At 37.8% G+C, this 18,484-nt stretch overlaps 3 long non-coding RNA genes across 3 annotated transcripts; 2 read left to right on the forward strand and 1 right to left on the reverse strand.

Moving 5' to 3' along the window:
* Positions 1–1,259: 1,259 nt before the first annotated feature.
* On the forward strand, positions 1,260–6,578 carry LOC149848998 (uncharacterized). The gene is made up of 2 exons (XR_016433194.1): positions 1,260–1,326; positions 6,391–6,578. It is a non-coding gene; the product is annotated as an uncharacterized LOC149848998 (long non-coding RNA).
* Positions 6,579–10,105: 3,527 nt separating this feature from the next.
* LOC149848999 (uncharacterized) lies at positions 10,106–14,985 on the reverse strand. The gene is made up of 2 exons (XR_016433199.1): positions 14,896–14,985; positions 10,106–10,380 (listed from the first exon to the last, which is right to left on the reverse strand). It is a non-coding gene; the product is annotated as an uncharacterized LOC149848999 (long non-coding RNA).
* Positions 14,027–14,548, forward strand: LOC149849000 (uncharacterized). The gene is made up of 2 exons (XR_016433197.1): positions 14,027–14,122; positions 14,259–14,548. It is a non-coding gene; the product is annotated as an uncharacterized LOC149849000 (long non-coding RNA).
* Positions 14,986–18,484: the final 3,499 nt, after the last annotated feature.

Genomic DNA, 18,484 nt, shown 5'->3' on the forward strand with positions numbered 1-18,484 from the left:
TTATAGTCCTGCGTAGCAGTTCTATGCTCAAAGAAGAGAATTTTCTTTGCTCTATGCTTGTAGGCCCTACGCTAGGCTTTGTGCTAGGTGGTGCTCTTATGTATGCTTTGCTAAGAAGAGCATCCATTTTTATGCATCTTGTGGATCTTTGTTGGTACGCTTAAGAATTTTAATAGATATTATTAACCTATGACATTTGTTGTCATGCATTACAGTGTCATATGTACAGGAAAAGATTCCAACATGGTTTCCAAATTTAATATCAGAAGTTACATTGTTATTAGTGACTTTTGTTGGTTATTCTTCAGTTTGAATATATTGTATAGCAAGTAACATCAAAGTCATTTTATGATGACTGGAGCCATAACACAGAGATGCATCTTATTAAATGGCAATTACTTCATAACCAAGTGGTTATGGGAGTAAAATTTATGTTTGATTTAACAAAGTAGAATGAACTTGGGTGCTACTAGAGATATAGGCATGCTCAGGCTCATCCAATTTTTTATGGAAGTTATTGCTGGCATTTTTACGTTGAATATTTGTTTGGCAATGTTCACTTACATTACTATGGTGTTGATGGGGCAATTTCTTCAATGCCATCGAGAGAGTATGATATCTTATACAAAAATGTGTCATGCAGTTCAAGTTACTGTTTTTATTATTTCTTTGTGGTCAAACTGATGGATAGCCCTGATGTGATTTAAACTGAGATCCCTGGGTTGAGATAGTTCTCTCAATCCAGTTGTAATATTTCACCCTACTTAGCTCAAAAGGTAGTAAGAAATAGACTGTGTAATCATGATGCTAAACATTTTCTTGTTGGTTGTAGTCATCCATAGGAATTAGGAAATGTTAAATTTCTCTTTTCTAGTTATTTGAAAATACATTTTGTGAATGTAGAGAATTATGCTTTATGTTTATTTATTTTCTCATTTTTGCTTATGGATCCATTGCCAAGGTCTTGGCTTTTGAATTTGGCTGTTCTTTTTGGCGCCAGTACAGTAGTACTTGTGTACAGCTAAGGCAAGGGGAACAATGGCATTGGGGTTAATAATGGGTATTTGTCCAGCAATGAGAAGAAAGCGTAGCTCCTCTCTTGACATCCTCTCTTCTAAAAGAGGCCCTCGTGATTATTACAAGGGAAAAAATTGCAAGCCTACTGGTTTCCCTACACGCAAAGGTGAAATCACTTTTGTGCAGGTGGATATGTTGTGATGGATGAAAATTTGTCCTTTCTAAAGAAATCACTTTTGTGCAGGTGGATATGTTGTGATGGATGAAAAATTGCCCCACTATGTTGTTCCTGATTTAATCAATTTCAAGGTTTGTGCATTTGTAACTTGTCTACAATATCATTACTTTTTTAGGTATGTTTTTAAATTAATATAGCAATGTCTATAAGCAATTCATCCTAGGGAACCTGGTAAGAAAAGTGAGTCATACTGTAATGGAATCAAGAGCACACAAGTACAAGGGCCACTAAGGGCAAAGAACACATGCCACTATAGGCAAATACAAAAAGCCACCAAGGGCAAAGCACATGAGCCACTAAGGGAAAGCACAAGAGCAAACAATATAAAAAATAAATTTTATTTATCTTACAGATACTTTAGAGAAGCATAAATCACAAGAGGGGTGTAACCCCTATATATACACAAAGGAGAGAAAAGAGAGACTCAACTAGCCATTGGGCTAGTCCAACGGCTAGTTGAGCTAATAATTGGACCAGCCCAACGGCTAAAACAGGAAAGACAAAAATGCCCTTGATAGCTTTTTTGTCATGAAACAAAAATAAATAAAAACAAAAAAGCAAAAAGAAAAATGCATAATTTTCTAAAATATATTCTAAAAAGAAAGAATATATATATATATATATATATATATTTAACACTCCCCCCTAAAATGACGATGAGATGACCAAAAGTTTGCCAAGGAGAAAAGAAAAATGCAACGATGGTAATGCTTTGGTGAAGAAGTCAATGAGCTAGAACTCTGATGTCATATATGAAAGCTTTATGGTCCCTTTAAGAAATTCCTCTCGAACATAGTGACAATCCATCTCTATATGCTTTGTGAAAGTGAAATGTGTGATTGCTCGCAATGTAAATGACAATTTTGTTGTTGCAACACATTTTCGATGGTGTAGAGATAATGACGCCCATGTCTTTTAGCAGACTTCTTAGCCAAACAATCTTTGTGGTTGTAGTTGTCATTGCCTAAGTCTCTGCTTTGGTGGAAGAAAGTGACTTTTTGTTGCTTCTTATACCTCCAAGAGATGAGCAAATAGCCAAGAAAAATACAATAACATGTAGTAGAAATGCGATAATTAGGATTATCTCTCCAATCTGAATCAATATAAGCAATTAAATTTAGAGATGATGAAGAGGATAAGAAAAACCCTTTAGTTATGGTGTCCCTTCAAATATCTGACAATTCTCATAACAACCATGTGAACTGAGGTAAGTGCATGTTGAAACTGGCTCGCACTATGGACCACATGTGCTATGTCAGGTCAAGTGATCGATAGGTACTGGCTCGCATTATATACCACAAAATTTCTTTTCAAAAGAAAAAACATACATTTTAGAATAGTTTGGATGTCCAAGTCTTTTATGCCAAGTTTCAATTCCCTTATTTTGGACATGGTTACAAAAAGATTTTGAAGGGAGAGACAATGAGTCCATAAAGTAAAGATCTTCCTTCCTATGGCCTTGCCCAATCCACTTCTCGGATCAGAGATTCTGCACAAAGCAACTTTTAGATGAAAAAGATATTTCTTACCCATGGTTGGCAATTTGAGAATCTGAAAAAATGTTTAACTTTAGTTTAGGAACAACTCTAACTTTTGTAACAAGAAAATTTTGAACATTTTTTGAATCCAAAGTTCCTATACTCTCAATTTTCAAAATGGTTCCATCGGCAGTAGAAACACAAGACAAGTTTGAGTTTATGCATATATCAGATAAGGCATTCTCATGAGGGATCATATGAAAAGATGCTCTCAAATCTAGAATCCAAGAATACATACCGGGTGAAGATGAGGAGGCAATGACGGTACCCGATGTAGATGAGGTTGCTTTAAGAATTTGTTGAAGTGTCATGGATATTTGACCAAGTGTGTCTTTAAGATTGCCTCCACTTTTGCTTTCTTCTCCTTTCTTCTTGAAAGTAGATTCTTCAACGAAAGCAACCTTATACTTGAAGGTTTCATTCAACTTAGGACAAGCGGGTTTAATGCATGGTTGCTAGTTGAGGAAGCGGGAGCGGGAAGCGATACGGGAAGCGGGAGCGGGAAGCGAGGCACTTTCAAAATTTTAGGAAGCGGGGAAGTGTGGGACCACTTAGGAGCGATTCGGGAAGTGTCTCGGAAGCGACCTAGGAAGCATCTCGGAAGCGACATAGGAAGCGTCTCGGAAGCGAGGGGGAAGCGAAAAAAATAAAAATAAAAAATACAAAAAAAATTTGAAAAAACAGGGGAAGCGTGGGGAAGCGAGGGGGAAGCGCGCTTCCCATTAAAGGGAAGCGTGTCCCCCATTAAAGGGAAGCGCGCTTCCCAAAAAAGGCGGCCGCTTCCCCCCACGCTTCGGAAGCGCGACGTTCCGCGCTTTCGAAGCGCGCTTCCCCTTTTAGCTAGGCGCTTCCGGTAACCCTGGTTTAATGTGACCTGGCTCATTACAATGATTACAAATATTCATTTTTTTTGCACCACTATAGTTATTATTATTATTATTATAGTTGTTTTGCCTCTCAAAGTGTGGAGGCTTATAGGTCTTAACATTGTTGTCGGGTTTAGATACTATCAACACTTCATCACAACTTTTACTCATTCAAAGACGAGTTTCTTCTTGAACAATTTCGACAGTAGCATCTTTAAGAAGAAAAGGAGTAGATCTATGTAAGAGAGATCTAATTTGCTCAAATTCGGAATGAAGCCCATACAAGAATTGAAAAAATCTCTCTTGTTCCATTTGTTTTTGCCTAAGTTTCACATCTTCAATGGCAACTCAGGCTCCAAAAGTACTAGTTTATCCCATAGGAGATTTAAAGCACTATAAAAATGTTGGATACTTAAGTCCCCTTGCTTAGTAGTTCTAACCTATGTCACATGGGTGCGGGTGCGGCGCAATTTCAAAAATTTTGGACACGGGGACTCGGCTATATATATATATTTAAAAAAAATATATAAATAAATAAATATATATATATATATATATAAGACTCGATCAAAGTTGTGCCCATTAGGGGACAGGTGATGAGTTGTGAAGCCTGATTCATGGTTTTTTTCCTTACAGGAGGGGTTTTTTTCCTTAAATTCTGTAGCCCAGATTTTTTTTTTTAAAAAAATAAAAATAAAAATGGACCAAAATGACCCTGGGTGCGTTGACCCTGGGTCGGTTTGACCGAGTCCGAGCCGCACCCGTGTCCGTGCGTGTCGATGCGGGTGCGTCGACCTTGGAGCTGAGTTCGTGTGACATAGGTTCTAACTTTTTCTTGCAAAAAAATATGCTCTTGCAAGTTTTTTTTTGGAGGTATACATACCCTTCATAAAAATTCAAGCTTCATTGGCTTTTCAAAATTTAGCAATGTTTGCACATACCTTAAGCTCGACATTGTTCATGAACCATGCAAGAATTTTTGCATGGTTGCTCTCTCAATCTTAAACTTATGATGATCCTCAATGGCCTTGGCATAAGCATCTTCCTCTAAAGCCTTCTCTTAAGCTCCTTCAATTTTTGTGAGCTTGAGTTGGGGTTCGGGGATAGTGCCCATTACATACCCCCAAAGCTTCTTTCATTTGAGATTGTTTTCCATAGCGGATGGCAACATTATGTAGTTTTTTCTATTGAGCTTAAATGAGAGGTTGATTTTGGTCTTGATTATGTGAGAAAGAGAGGAAGAGGAAGAGAGTGAAATGGAGAGAAGGAGGGCATGATCTCTTAAAAAACTGTCTAGAACACAATCACTTGATGACAACTTTTCACAAATCGAAGAGCACTATGACTATGATACCATGTAATGAAATATGCGAAAGCACGAAACACTAGCCACTAAGGGCTTACAAGATCACAATCATACAAGTGCATATGCACAAGTCCACTATGAGACAATACAAAAGTCATAAGGCAAAAAATAAATACACAAGAACGTAAAAATATCAGCCTTTATTGATCAAATGCTTAACACAAGCATTGAAAGAACAAGTGGGGTTTAACCCCTATTTATACATAATACCGCACATAAAGGGGAGGCCATTGGGAGCTCCAATGACTCTTTGGTCCAATGACCAAAGAGCCCCTAGTCTTTGGTTAAAAGACAAAAAGAAAAAAAAAAAGTAAAAGAAAAAGGCTGTCCCTAGAGGACAAAGTTTATTACAAGGAGAAAAGACCAAAATACCCCTGGCTCAAAAAGAGAAATTATATATATATATATATATATATATATATATATATATATATAACAAAGATATGCCAAAGAAGGCCCAAGAATGAGTGCTAGGTATTTAGCGAATAATTCATATTACTGCTTTTACACACAGATCCTATATCTGCCTGTAACTCTTGCATTTGTTGAGTCTTGGTTTTTGCCTAGTGAGATACTCGAGCATTAATAAACTGTTATTTTTTAGCGAGATCTGACTTGGAACTGCATAAATTTTGGGTTTGATGTATATTTGGCAGTAGCATCAATGTTCTCACTATAAATTGCAATGTTAGGAGCGATTACATTATCATCTACAACACCTGAAAGAGATGGGATTTAATGTTATAGTGCATCACATCATCCTATATGAATAGTGGGTCACACTTTAATAGATTCTACAATAAACATAGTGTAGTAATTGGTTTGGCATTTGGTTATTTATCAAAGAAGAAGACATACTGAATCAAGCAACTACTAGCTATGCGTTGGTGTTTGGTTATTTATCAACATTACTGGCAACTAAAAAATTGATACCATTTTAAGATGTATTTTGAACTTGAGGTCTTCCAATTAAGGTCTCATGTTTGGCTGCCGTTGGACAAAGTACTAAATGCTGCAGTCTTGATATGTATATGGGTACCTGAGATATCCAAGTTAATGTCTAATCTTCCAAGTCATCCTAATCTCACTTTGGTGGACTCCATCTTCACTTGATAGCATAAGCCTGCAATTTTTGGCACTTTGGTCTACATTTTTCTGATGGTTGTTTGGGTGGGCACATGCTATTAATTTGCATACTTATGGTTGTTACATTTCTGTGCGACCTTTCAAGCTTGGTAATCTGTGATATTGACCAAAGCTCCTGTTTAGTGCTCCCATCAGTATCATTCTTCTACTGTGAACTGTCATTCATGTTTTCAATAAAGATGTGAACCTAATATTTGTGAACCTTGCCTTTTTGTGCAGCTGAAGCCCTATGTGGCACAGTGCTCCAGAGATGCAGCAAGCTCTGAAGCCACTGCCCCATCAAAGTAGATGCAACGCATGTACTGGCTAGCTAATTATCTAGGACACTTAGTTTTGATGCATCCACATGCGTTTGAATTTACCATGTATTTGTGCATCTTTACCAACGAAGAAGGTTGGTGTTTTTAGAGTAGTTCTTTCTGTTACTGAGGGCTTTAGTTATAGATAAAAAATCCATTGCCTGCACATTGACCCAGTATGCAAGGTTATCAGGCAATTTCGGGCCTGAACAAGGCTGAACCTGGTCCGTTAAGCTTGAAAAAGTCTTAGTTCAATTTGTTTTATTTCTTTTTAATATTTTACTGACCCGGCCTATCCTCCAATCAGCCCAGCCTGGACCCAACCTGATGAATATGGGGTCAGGTTTAGACCCTGTATTGATCAGGCAAAAAACGAATGGAAGGCTGGCCAAACCAGACCAAGCGCTAGGCCAGTCTGGTGGCTTGATTGCATAGACATTGAACAAACTTTTTCTTGGGCTACAGACCTGGTTCTCGCCATTACTGAGGTCCTTATGTCAGTAGTCTTGTTTGGCTTTATTGATTAGGTGTTGCACATAACTGAGTCTTGCTGATCAACTACCAAACCTGGCATAATCTCTCAGTTGAAGGCTGGGGAAGGCTTTATCCTTGTCTGGACAACACCTTGGTCAGACTTGCTCAAGATGACTGGATTCCCCTGTGCTTGGAAGAGAATCATAACAAAGCCATAATTGGATTCACTTGATCTGAGACATGAAACCAGTCATCTTTTTAGAGCACTAACTTGGCAGCAGGCTTCGGACACTGACCTAGGAATCCTTTTGAGTCTCATATTTTTGAGGGAAGATCAGGTGCAATGTGATTGCACACTTTTGGTGTGCTGCTGCACCTGATCACCCACCATTTGCTGTTGGGCCCCATGGCTAACATCCTGTATCCCCAAGATGGAGAATGATCAGGTGCAACAGCACACTAAAAGTGTGCAATCACATTGCACCTGATCGTCCCTCCATATCTTCTCCCCCGGATGATCTCTTACAAATCCGCAGTTACTAATTTATCAATGTGTCTCTATCACTTAGTCTCGTGTCAAACTAATCTTTGAAGTCATTGTTGCTTCTGTTTTTAGGTGCTCACGCAGTTGCACTCTATAACTTTTCTTGAGTACAACTTTATTTTGTGCACTAGAAATATGTGAACTTTCGTTTGAACCAAGATTCAGTTTTTTTTTTTACCTTTAAGTTTCACCATACAGATGCATCCTACATGCTTTGTTTTATAGGGGTAGGCTCTTGGATTACCCAAATATGACAAGTGAGCATGTTTTCTTACAGCTTGAGAATCAACAGTCGAGAAATTTCATAAATATTCAATGATCAAAAAGTCATTTTTTTATTGAAAATGCACGATCCAAGTGTCGATTCCTAGCAAATGGATCATGCCGAACACATCTGCAGGGCTGAATTTGCCAAAAGAACATAGGAAATACTCCATCCTCACATGATTCAATCTTCCATTTGTCCAGTATAAAATGGTCATCCCTATCCTGCTAGATGGTATGAACCACTCTATCTCTGAACATCTCGTATAAATAGAGAATTGATTGGGATCATGGTCTTTCTCTTGATGAATCGATTAGGTTGACAACTCAATATTTCAGGGTTACTAAACCATAACTCAGATCAAACCGCATGATCTTAGCAATTTACAATTGAATCGTTGAGTCAGAATACAATAGATTGTGATTAAGGGATGGTTCCTTATCATATAAAATCTAATAGTAGAACACTCTGAATTCAAAGAATGAACAGGAAGAAGCTGGCCTGACTTTGGAAAGGATCTTCCTTTTCCAAGAGTCACTTGTGTTTATGTTCTGGTAATGGTTCATATTGAGCTTTGAAATTTATCCCCATGAAAATTGAAATACCTAATCGTTTGAATATTTATCTTGAAATCTATAAATTATGTCCTTTTGTTGAACCATAGCAGCTGACTTTGATTTTAACCCTCTCTTTTATGTAAGATATTCATCATTTACTTGTCTTTTTGACAGATGGACCTTAGCACTTTCTCTTACTCCAACAGCTAAATGCAGTATATGTTTAAACGAACATAACATGCATGTATTTGTTTTTTTATATACAAGGATATAAAGATTCCTATTATTGAATGATTCATAGTTCATATCTAAAAAAAAAAATGGCTTTGTCAAAATCCAATGAAAAATAAATCCCAGGACTTGTAATGTTTCTTTAGTATAAGTTCTTTATTTTTGCAACCCAATCACTTTTTGGAATGAATTAGTTTTACTTATACACATCCAATTACACTGCAGTAACTAATGGAGAATAGTGAACTTCTTTACGATTTTTTGTCTTTCGATTGCAATCAATTCTCAATAAGCACGTCGCCTCTCTCACAACTCTTTCGCTTGAAATAACAAATAAGTAATAATAAGGCTCTGTTTGGGAGCCATTGTTGGGAGCGGTGTTGAAATTGGTGGATTTTGCAACAACATCCTCATGAGGACGTTTTTGAAGTCCATCCATTTATAATACCATCTCCCCTCCCAACACTGATTCCATCTCCGGCTCCCCTCCCAAAACGGTGACTCCAATCAATGGAGATGCTTGGGATTTGGTGAACCCTCCATCGCCACTCTCAACTACAACTCCCATACAGAGCTTAATTGGAGTCTGTTCCTACTTGGATCAACTCTATCTATACAGACTCCGTTTTTTTTTTTTTTTGAAATTGATCCTAGTAGAAACATATTGGTTTGGATGCAGTAGGCATTACTAAATCCAACCTAGTCAAATGTTGCATATTTGGGGCCTGACTCCGTTTCAGATTACAATTTAAGTAGCTAACTGGATATGCCCTTTACACGTAATTGGATTTCAAGTATCCATAGGATACTGATTGGGATGTGATACACTGAACTGAATCTGTATCTGATTATTGAACAAATGTCATTCGCTCTTATTAAATCCGACTAAATGGATTTGGATTCTGTTGGACATCTGACCTCTAATACAACCATTGAGGTCCCTAAATCCAAGACCATGTGCCCAAAATCAATAAATTATAGGCATGATAAAATGCTTCATATCTATTAGACCGCCACCAAGACATCCCCAATGATGTGCAGATCTGGGAGTACAATCTGTGGAACAATGAGATGGTAGGTGGTAAATCCACTATCAATCCAAGAGCTAGTGGACCCTTCCCATTTTTACTCGCCTTTTCTTTTTAAAAGCAGAGGCCTTCTAGATCACAGGGGCTCCACACATCTGGCTAGGGTAGGTCAGCTTAAGACATTTAAGTTGGATGTCAAGAGTTTGATACTCGGGAAGGGCAACCCCTGCCTTAAGGGAAGGGGGAGTACTCGAGGAGTTTTATACTGTGAACACCAAAACAGGGCATGGTCAACATGACACCTTTCAACCTGTAACAGGACATGTAAACTAGAGTGTTGGTTTCTCCCCATTATCAAGAAAAAAAAAGTGTCACCTATTATTGAGTACTCTTGTTCAAATGGCAGAAGCTGCACAGCAGGATCCAAATTTTTCTTGGCAATTCTATGAATATCTTCCAACCAGCAAATAGTTACTCTAGTAATAATAGTACATTGCATGCTACATAGAATATCAGAGGAAAACACAAATAAGCACTTTTAGTAACTGATTGTTGATCATAAAAGAAAGTTGAGCTCATCTAATGAAATTACAACAAAATGCATTCAAAGAATCGGGACCGCCTTCAGCCAATAGCTAAAAAGCTATACATACTAAGAAATTGCCCAAAATTTCTTTCTACATATCAATACATTTTCTTTATTGCCACTTTCATCCGAAAGAACATGTGATTCAGCATCCCACAGGAATTTAGGAGCTTGATCTTTGACTCTTGACACAATGACTGCCTCATCTCTGATAATAATGATACCCTGCAAAAGGAGATGATCTTATAAAACAGCTACCCTATGGTCCAATTCCAGGAAATAGGGTAAATCTCTTAAATGATGCAGAAGAGTTGTGAAATCTTACATACCCATTGAGAGTGCGAAAATGTCAGGAAATATACCAAATACAACAATTATTTATACAAGAGAAATACATTCTCTGAACTATGTTATAAAGACATGGATAAGGGTACATAAATGCATGGTTACATGTATACATGTGGAAAAAATAGGCTAGTTGTATTAGTACCATACATTAGTAGAAACCCTTGTTTTTTATTCTTGAATTTCAAGCCCTATAGGAAGGAGGGCTCTCAAATCTTGCCTTGTGCCACCGAATTCTTCAAAGCCCGCTTCTCTTATGTGGTGGGTGCGGATTATGACATCTCTAACATGGCTTTCAAATCCATAAGCGAAGAGGAAAGGAGGAGCATCACTAGCGCTTTCACCGTGGACGAGATCAAGAATGCTATTTGGTCTCTTCCAAATGGCAAGAGCCTGGGTATTGATGGGTTCCCTATAGAGTTTTTAAAGCTCACTTGGGAGTGTGTCAAGGCTGATCTACTTTAATTGATGATGGAGTTTCATTCAAATGCCAAGATACCAGGGGTTATGGGCAAGTTGACACTTGTCCTCGTCCCTAAGGACCCGCAAGCCCAAAACATTGAAAGATTTAGACCATCTCTTTGGTGGGCACCGTCTTCAAAATCATATCAAAGATTTTGGCAATGAGAATCAAGGGAGTTATTGGACACCTCATCTCAAAATGGCAAAGCGCATTCATTCATGGTCGCCGCCTCCATGATGCGTGTGTTACTGCACATGAGACGCTCCACTCCATCAAGCTCCAAGGTAAGAAATCTTTTGTCTTAAAAATAGACCCTAAAAAAGCCTTTAATTCTTTAGATTGAAGATTTTTGTTGTGTTGTATGCAAAAGATGAGGTTTGGTGAGAAGTGGAAGCATTTGATTGAAGGGTTTCTTTCTGCAACCTCGATTGTGGTCTCCCTTAATGAGGAGAATGGTGACTTCTTTATGCCAAAAAGAGGGTTGAGGCAAGGCAACCCGTTATCACTTCTTCTTTTCATCATGGCTATGGAAGCGCTATCGGTGATGATCTCACATGCCGAGGAGGCAGGTGTGTTCAAGGGATGCAAAGTATCAGACTCAATTACAAATTCCCACCCTTTTGCGGATGACTTGATTTTTGGGAAGGCTTCGGAGAATAACATGTGGACCCGATGGGTGTTGCTTAAATGTTTTTCGAAAATTTTCGGTTTTCGTATGAATGAAGGAAAGAGACAAATAATGGCGTTGAATGACCCTAATGGGGACTCCCAAAGATTAGCCCCGGCAATTTTTAATTGTGAAGAGGGTTCCTTGCCTTTGAAATACTTGGGGCTGCAACTACATTTGGGGGTCTCTACGGAGTCTCATTGGAGCATGGTGGATAAAATTTGATAAAAAGTTCAGTCTTGTGCTTCCCGTTTGCTCTCAAGAGCGGGTAGAATAAACCTTGTTTGTTTCAACATCTCTTGCTTCGCGCTTCACTTCCTATAAATTTTCAAGTTGCCCAAGGTAGAAAAGCACCTAAATACTTTCTTTCAAAAATTTATTTGGCACGGGTAGATCGAAGGGAAGTCTAAGGTGCCCATTAATTGGTCTTTTGTCTTCCAACCACTACAAGTTGGGGGATTAGGGATCCATAATTTGAGAAAATTCAACCTTGCCCTCTTGTCTAAATGGCTATGGAGGATATATACGAAAGAGGGCACACTTAGTCTAATCTTATTGGAAAAACATGATTTGGTGGGTTGGTGTTGGTGCTGGTCCGAAAATCATAAATGGAAAAAAGGTTCCAGGATTTGGAAAGGGTGGGTCACGACATTGGACCACTTCAATTCGGTTATTCGGGTGGAGGTGGGTAACGATACTCTGGTACTTTGTTTTGGCAAAGATGTTTGGTGTGGGGATACCAAACTTCGGAATAACTAGAGCCAAATAGTGATTTTTGGTTGAGTTTAGAAGAGGTATGGGACATTGTACTAAGAAGAGAGCCATCAGATATGGTCTTTTGCGAATGGACAACACTTATGGCATCATTATTGGAGGGTTACTCTTCCGGAGAATTAGATAGTTTTCCTGATTCTCAATGGGAAGATGAGGTTTGTTGGCCACTAGCTAAGGAAGGTGACTTTAAAGTGTCTACCATGTACCGTTTCCTTGGCATGCCCCCCCCCTACATGGCTACTGAAGAAATCTTTGTGGATGGTGGGCTCCCACTTAGAGGGTCTCTCATGGGTTGGATGATTCTTTGTGAGGCAGTTAATACGAAACTTAGACTCAAGCGTCGGGGGTGTCACCTTGCTAGCCAATGCTCGCTTTGTTATTGTGAGGAGGAGTCCACTTCTCGGCTCTTTTGGAATTGTATCTTCATCTGCACCTTAATGCACCGAGCGTGGAATGACCATTTCATGAATTGGGACAACATCGCTTTCCTAAGAGAGGTCTTGATTGCATCCCGCATGAACTCAAAAGGCTCTCGCTGGAAATTTGTATGGCGTGTATGGTTCTTAACAGCTTGGAGACTTATTTGGATCGAAAGAAATCAGCGCATCTTCAAGGGGTAAGGCTCCTGACCTGGAAGGCATTTTGTACCAGCTGAAGTGGGAAGTCAAGGAACGGGTGCATCGCAAATGGCCGGACTGCTAACTGATTGGTTAGGGAATAACAGGGCTGCGACATGAGCACCATGCTCGGTCACATTCGGTTCTGCACATTTCCTCTCTTTGCTGCTGATTTTGGATTGGTCATGTTCTAACTTTGTGTATTGGGAATGAATTTGGCTATTCGGTTTGAATGGGGGTGTGATACCTCATCACACGCCACCTAACTAGATTGATCTGTTACATTGTGCCTATTTCTAATAATTTTATTATCTTTTCTCTAAAAAAAAAAGCCCTACACATATAACCTAAATGGTTTATATGGTAAAAAACATGTTACAGATTGTCAACTTATATTTTGCAAGCAACTCCAACTCCTCCTTTTTTCGATCGGAGATGTTTGAAAAGTGTCCTACCCATCCTTCCTTTTAAAAGTTTCTCTATATTTTGCTCTGATGTCATTATATTGAAAAATGCATCGTGAATATATCTATAAATTATACTGAACATCAACTATTGTATGACAACGCTTTCTAGATAGTCACACTTGCACTACTATTTATTTGTCTACTGACTTGGACTACTGTGAAGCCTATGGCCTATAGCAAATACTAACAAGTTGACCATCATTTACTGCCCTTGACATTTTTTGGAACTCGTTGTAGGACTCTCCTGAATAGGACTACCAACAGTATTTTCTGATAACTTATAACATATGTAATTACCACTGAAAATACAATTTATTGTGTTTATATGTTTTGCAACTTTGTAAAACTAGGTTTGGTGCTAGTCAAAACAAAGTACTGCTATGAAATTATGAAATATATTGGTGGCACTAAAAGTTTGTGAACTTGTCAACATCTGAAATCTGGTGTTCAACATCATAATTATTTTAGTATCAAACTATGGTTTCCCATGCAATTAACCAATGAAAATGTGCAGATTCTTTTGAAATCCTCAGCCATCATTTCCCAGGCTCCTCCAAAACAGACCTCTTTCTCCATTGTCCACTTTCTAATGTTGCCATAATGGGTTTCAACCAGAGTTACCGGAAACGCCTAGGTAACTGGGGAAGCGCGCTTCCCCGAAGCACATTTTTTGGGGGAAGCGCGCTTCCCCCATTTTTTTCATTTTTTTTTTGTATTTTTATTTTTTTTTTGTTTTTTTTCTCTTTTTTCGCTTCCCCCTCGCTTCCTAGGTCGCTTCCGGTTCACTTCCAAGACGCTTCCTGATTCGCTCCTAAGTTGTCTCAGCTTCCGCTTCCGGTATCGCTTCCCGCTTCCTCGACTGGCAACCATGGTTTCAACTCTTTCAGTGACCTGTTGTGTTAGTCTTCATGGCTGACTAGGAGCGGGGGTGGCAGATTAAAATTCCTTTTTTTTTCTCCTCCCATGGGTAGTAAGGAAGGTTGGTTTCTCCTCCCCCTCCCCTCCATGCTATGACTGTAACTTTTTATCTAGTATACCTAACATAGTAAGATTTTAGGTATTTGCTGCCAATTTAATGTTTGCACTCAAACACGACAAAATAGCATATTTTCATTTGGATTTTGACTTTCTGAGGCAGAAATTGAAGAATAGTTTTACAATGTTTTTTTACCAAGTGAAGTAAAATTTCACAAAACATGCATTGGCATAAAGAATACAAACAAATAACATGGCACATGAGAAACCATGGAGTTCTTTCAACTTGAAGAATATAAGAACTAAGCAGCTTTCTCAAGGCATTGCATAAAAAGAAATGAAATGTTGAATAAAGTGGACATCGTAAAATGGACTATCTGCAGAATCAAAGAAGCACCATAAGAGGGTCATGCAAAAAGTGTAGCACGGTACCTGAGGCCGGATGATCCTATCCATTTCTAGCATAATATCTTCCATTAAACAACCTTCACCTCGGTTCTTATAGTGTGAAAAAAGGTGAGAATCATGTAACAAATCATACGTTCTTGGGTATGTGGAGAAAGGCACACACCTGAGGTACCAACAAGTTGGAGATGGACCATAAAAAATATGCACAAAAGGAAAAGAAAAAAACCTAATGATGCAGGTATTCTCACCAATCATGGAAAGCACCAATCAGCCCACGGTCATATATTGCAGCTAGTGTGTTCTTCATAGTCACAGGAACTAAATTCATAACCCACAGAGGCAATTTACTTAAAGCAACTGCAAACCCACCACAGTAAGCATTCATATCCATGACATTCTGAATTTCTGTATAGTTGGTTCCCATCAGCTGCTCATATTGAATCACTTGCTCTTGCCAAAATATGGTATTCAATCTAAACATGTCTGGACTAATGCCTGTAGAAGGCAACAGATCAGAATAATCAAGGAAAAAAAAAACTATCCACAGGAAAAGGAGACTATGGTTTGTGTTCTTTGGTTTTACAAACATGATAAACTAAAAATATCCTCTAGTTATGGTTCATTTGCAATGCATGCAAATTACCATCTGTATGAAAGTAAACTATATATGCGGCACATAAATTTCCACATCTTTCCCTTGAGAAGTTTTCATGATTGTTTCTAGCTATCGCCATTGTTCCACATTGACCAAATTGGACAAATGTTAAACTAAGCTGGTGATGTGCAACTATGTCCATCTTTAGGTAAGACTTATCAGAACTGCTTTGGTCAATAAGTCATGTCACCAGCCAAACAGGTCTCTGATTCAACATATACCAGGGGACATCATCCAGCATGATTAACAAAAGGGGGGGAAAAGAAAAAAAAGGAAGGTAGCTCAAAACTAACACCTAAACCCTTTGATTTAACAGAAAGCCCCAAAGTAGGTAAGAAATCACAAGGATTAGAAACTGAAAGTAAATGAAACGTCATCTAGAATACTTCCCTGCAGCTAGGCCTGGTAAACGAGCCTAACAAACCGAACAGGGCATGTTCGGGCTTGGCTCATTTACCAATGGATTGAGCTCGTGGCTCGGCTTGTATTTGTGTTTAGCCGAGATGAGCTCGAGCTCAGCTCATCCCTGAATGAGACGAGCTGAACATGAGCTAGCTCGTTTTGAAACATTTCATGTTATTTATGCATGGAATATATATATATATATATATATATATATATATACATATAATGCACTTAAAATATTATAATTTTTATATATTATGCTTAATCGTTCATATTTTATGTATATATTTTTCATTCATCCTTCTCTTTTTATATACATTTTATGCATTTTTATTTTTATATATTACACTTACAATATATATTATATATTAAAAATATATATTTTATCTATATGAGCTCTCCCAAGCCGAACACCCTATGATGGGGCCGACTTGTTTCATCTTAACAAGCTACTCATGGCTTAGCTCACCAACTATATGAACAGATCACAAACAAGTTCATGACGAGCCGAACCGAGCCGAGTCATGAGCTGCTCGGTTCGTTTACCAGCCCTACCTGTTGAAAAATATTTCACTCAATGGATAAGGCAACTGAGCTTGAATCAGGTGTGTTTAAAGGCACGCATTACACACACTGTCTTTCAAGCGATAGTTGCCCCACTTAAGATCAAGTCCTTTGTGCAATGGGTATTCGTGCAACTTTGCTCGCAGGATACAGCTGAGCTTTTGCCTTCTCGCGAAGATCAACCCAAGCTCTGCACTGGGTGAGACCGATAAACTCGACATGAACCACCTTGAATAGCCTCTTGACTATGTATGGTTGACTTAATCTCTACTATAGGCTAGACCCTAAGCTCAACTTGTTAAAATGTATTGATTCATGTATATGTATATATTATATATTTTTGTAATTGTTTTATTATTGTAATAGTTTTTTAGCCATGTAGGGCATTTTGGTTATTTGCACTTATGTAATAGGTATTGCCCATTAGGGGCAGTTTTGTCTTTGTACATTTTTGTTGTCTTTTCCCTTTTTGTATGAGGGTATATTGGCCAAAGTCCAAAATAGTCATTGGGATCTCCCCAATGGCTATAAATAAAGCCGTTGGGAGCATCCCAATGGCTGTATGGCCTCTTGTAATGCCTATTTAAATGAGCTAAAACCCTCTCTTGTTTCTTAATGCTTTTCTAAGCATTCTCTCATAATAAAGATCATATTTTTAAGTGTTTTGTGTTCTTTGGTATGCTCATTAGTGGTTATTGTAATCTTTTGTATTTGCCATTGTTTGGCTTGTGTATTGTCCCTTTGTGGACTTGTGTTTGAGCATTCTCTTGTTGTCTATTGTATGCCCTTGGTGGCTCTTTTGTATTTCTCTTGTTTTCCTTACATGGTATCAAAGCCAAGAGAAAAATTCTTGGTATTTTGCTTATTTGGGTTTTGGGATTCCTTGGTTTAGATTCATGCTTCGTGAAGAAATCATGATCGATGTATGGCTTGGGATTCAAGGGAGTTCTTGACTCGGTATATAACTTAAATCTTTTAGTTATTTTTACTTGAGTTGTCTATCTCATGCTTTATGCATGAAAAAAACACTCATTTTCTTATATTTGAAAAATTATTTATTATTTCTTAAACTTTTTTGAAATTTCCTTTGTTTTATGATTGTTAATTAGTAAATGATTGGGTTTTTTTGAATTCCCTTGGGTATATGGGGTTATTTGTTAAAATATTTAAAATGATTTTTCAAATTTATTGTTAGATTTAAATTGCACTCATATTTATGCTAAAATGCTTTCACAGGGCTTATATTATTTTGTGAAATAATATTTATGCAAGTGTATGCTTTTATAAATCTTTTTAACATGTAAGTATGTGATTTATTGTTTTTGGAGTTTATGTGTTCTTGACACTTAGATACTTTATTTGAACACTTTGTGGTTATAAATATCAAAACATGTCCTTATGTATGACTTCAAATTTATTGTGTTTTTTATCCTTGTATTGACACTTGTTTTGGTTCTGACGGACACTTGATTGACCTCTGGTTCTATGAGTGAGTTGTATCACTCAATTGCTTATTTGGCCGTTGTTTATTAGATGCTTGTATCGATCTTCGTTAATGATGGTTCAATTGTTATTTGCTTGTGATTATTTTGGTCCTTATGAATTAAATCTCATAATATTGCAAAGTTTATTGCTTTTACCTTGATTTGAGTATTGTTTTCAAATCTCCTTGCTTATCAACATTAATTTGTTTCCATTAAAATATTATTTATTGCTTGTTTTCTTCACTCTCTCCTCTTATTTGAGTAATTTTTCCTTTGGTTAAGAGATTTTGTTTTTTAAGTGTGGTGAGTTATGTGCACCCGTTGAAATTGATATTGTTGCTTACAATTTTACAATCATTTGTGAGGTGAGGGATGTGCACCTCTTGTAGTTGTAGCTGGTTGTTATTATCATTTTAGATAGCCGGTATTGCAGGTGCATGGTCAATGGTTTGGTTATTGCTAACATTTGTGTTTTATCTCTTATCCTACGCGTTGATATACTTAA

Source organism: Nuphar pumila, chromosome 1, assembly GCF_984573655.1.
Source record: "Nuphar pumila chromosome 1, dmNupPumi1.hap1.1, whole genome shotgun sequence".
In the NCBI taxonomy this organism is placed as follows: domain Eukaryota; kingdom Viridiplantae; phylum Streptophyta; class Magnoliopsida; order Nymphaeales; family Nymphaeaceae; genus Nuphar; species Nuphar pumila.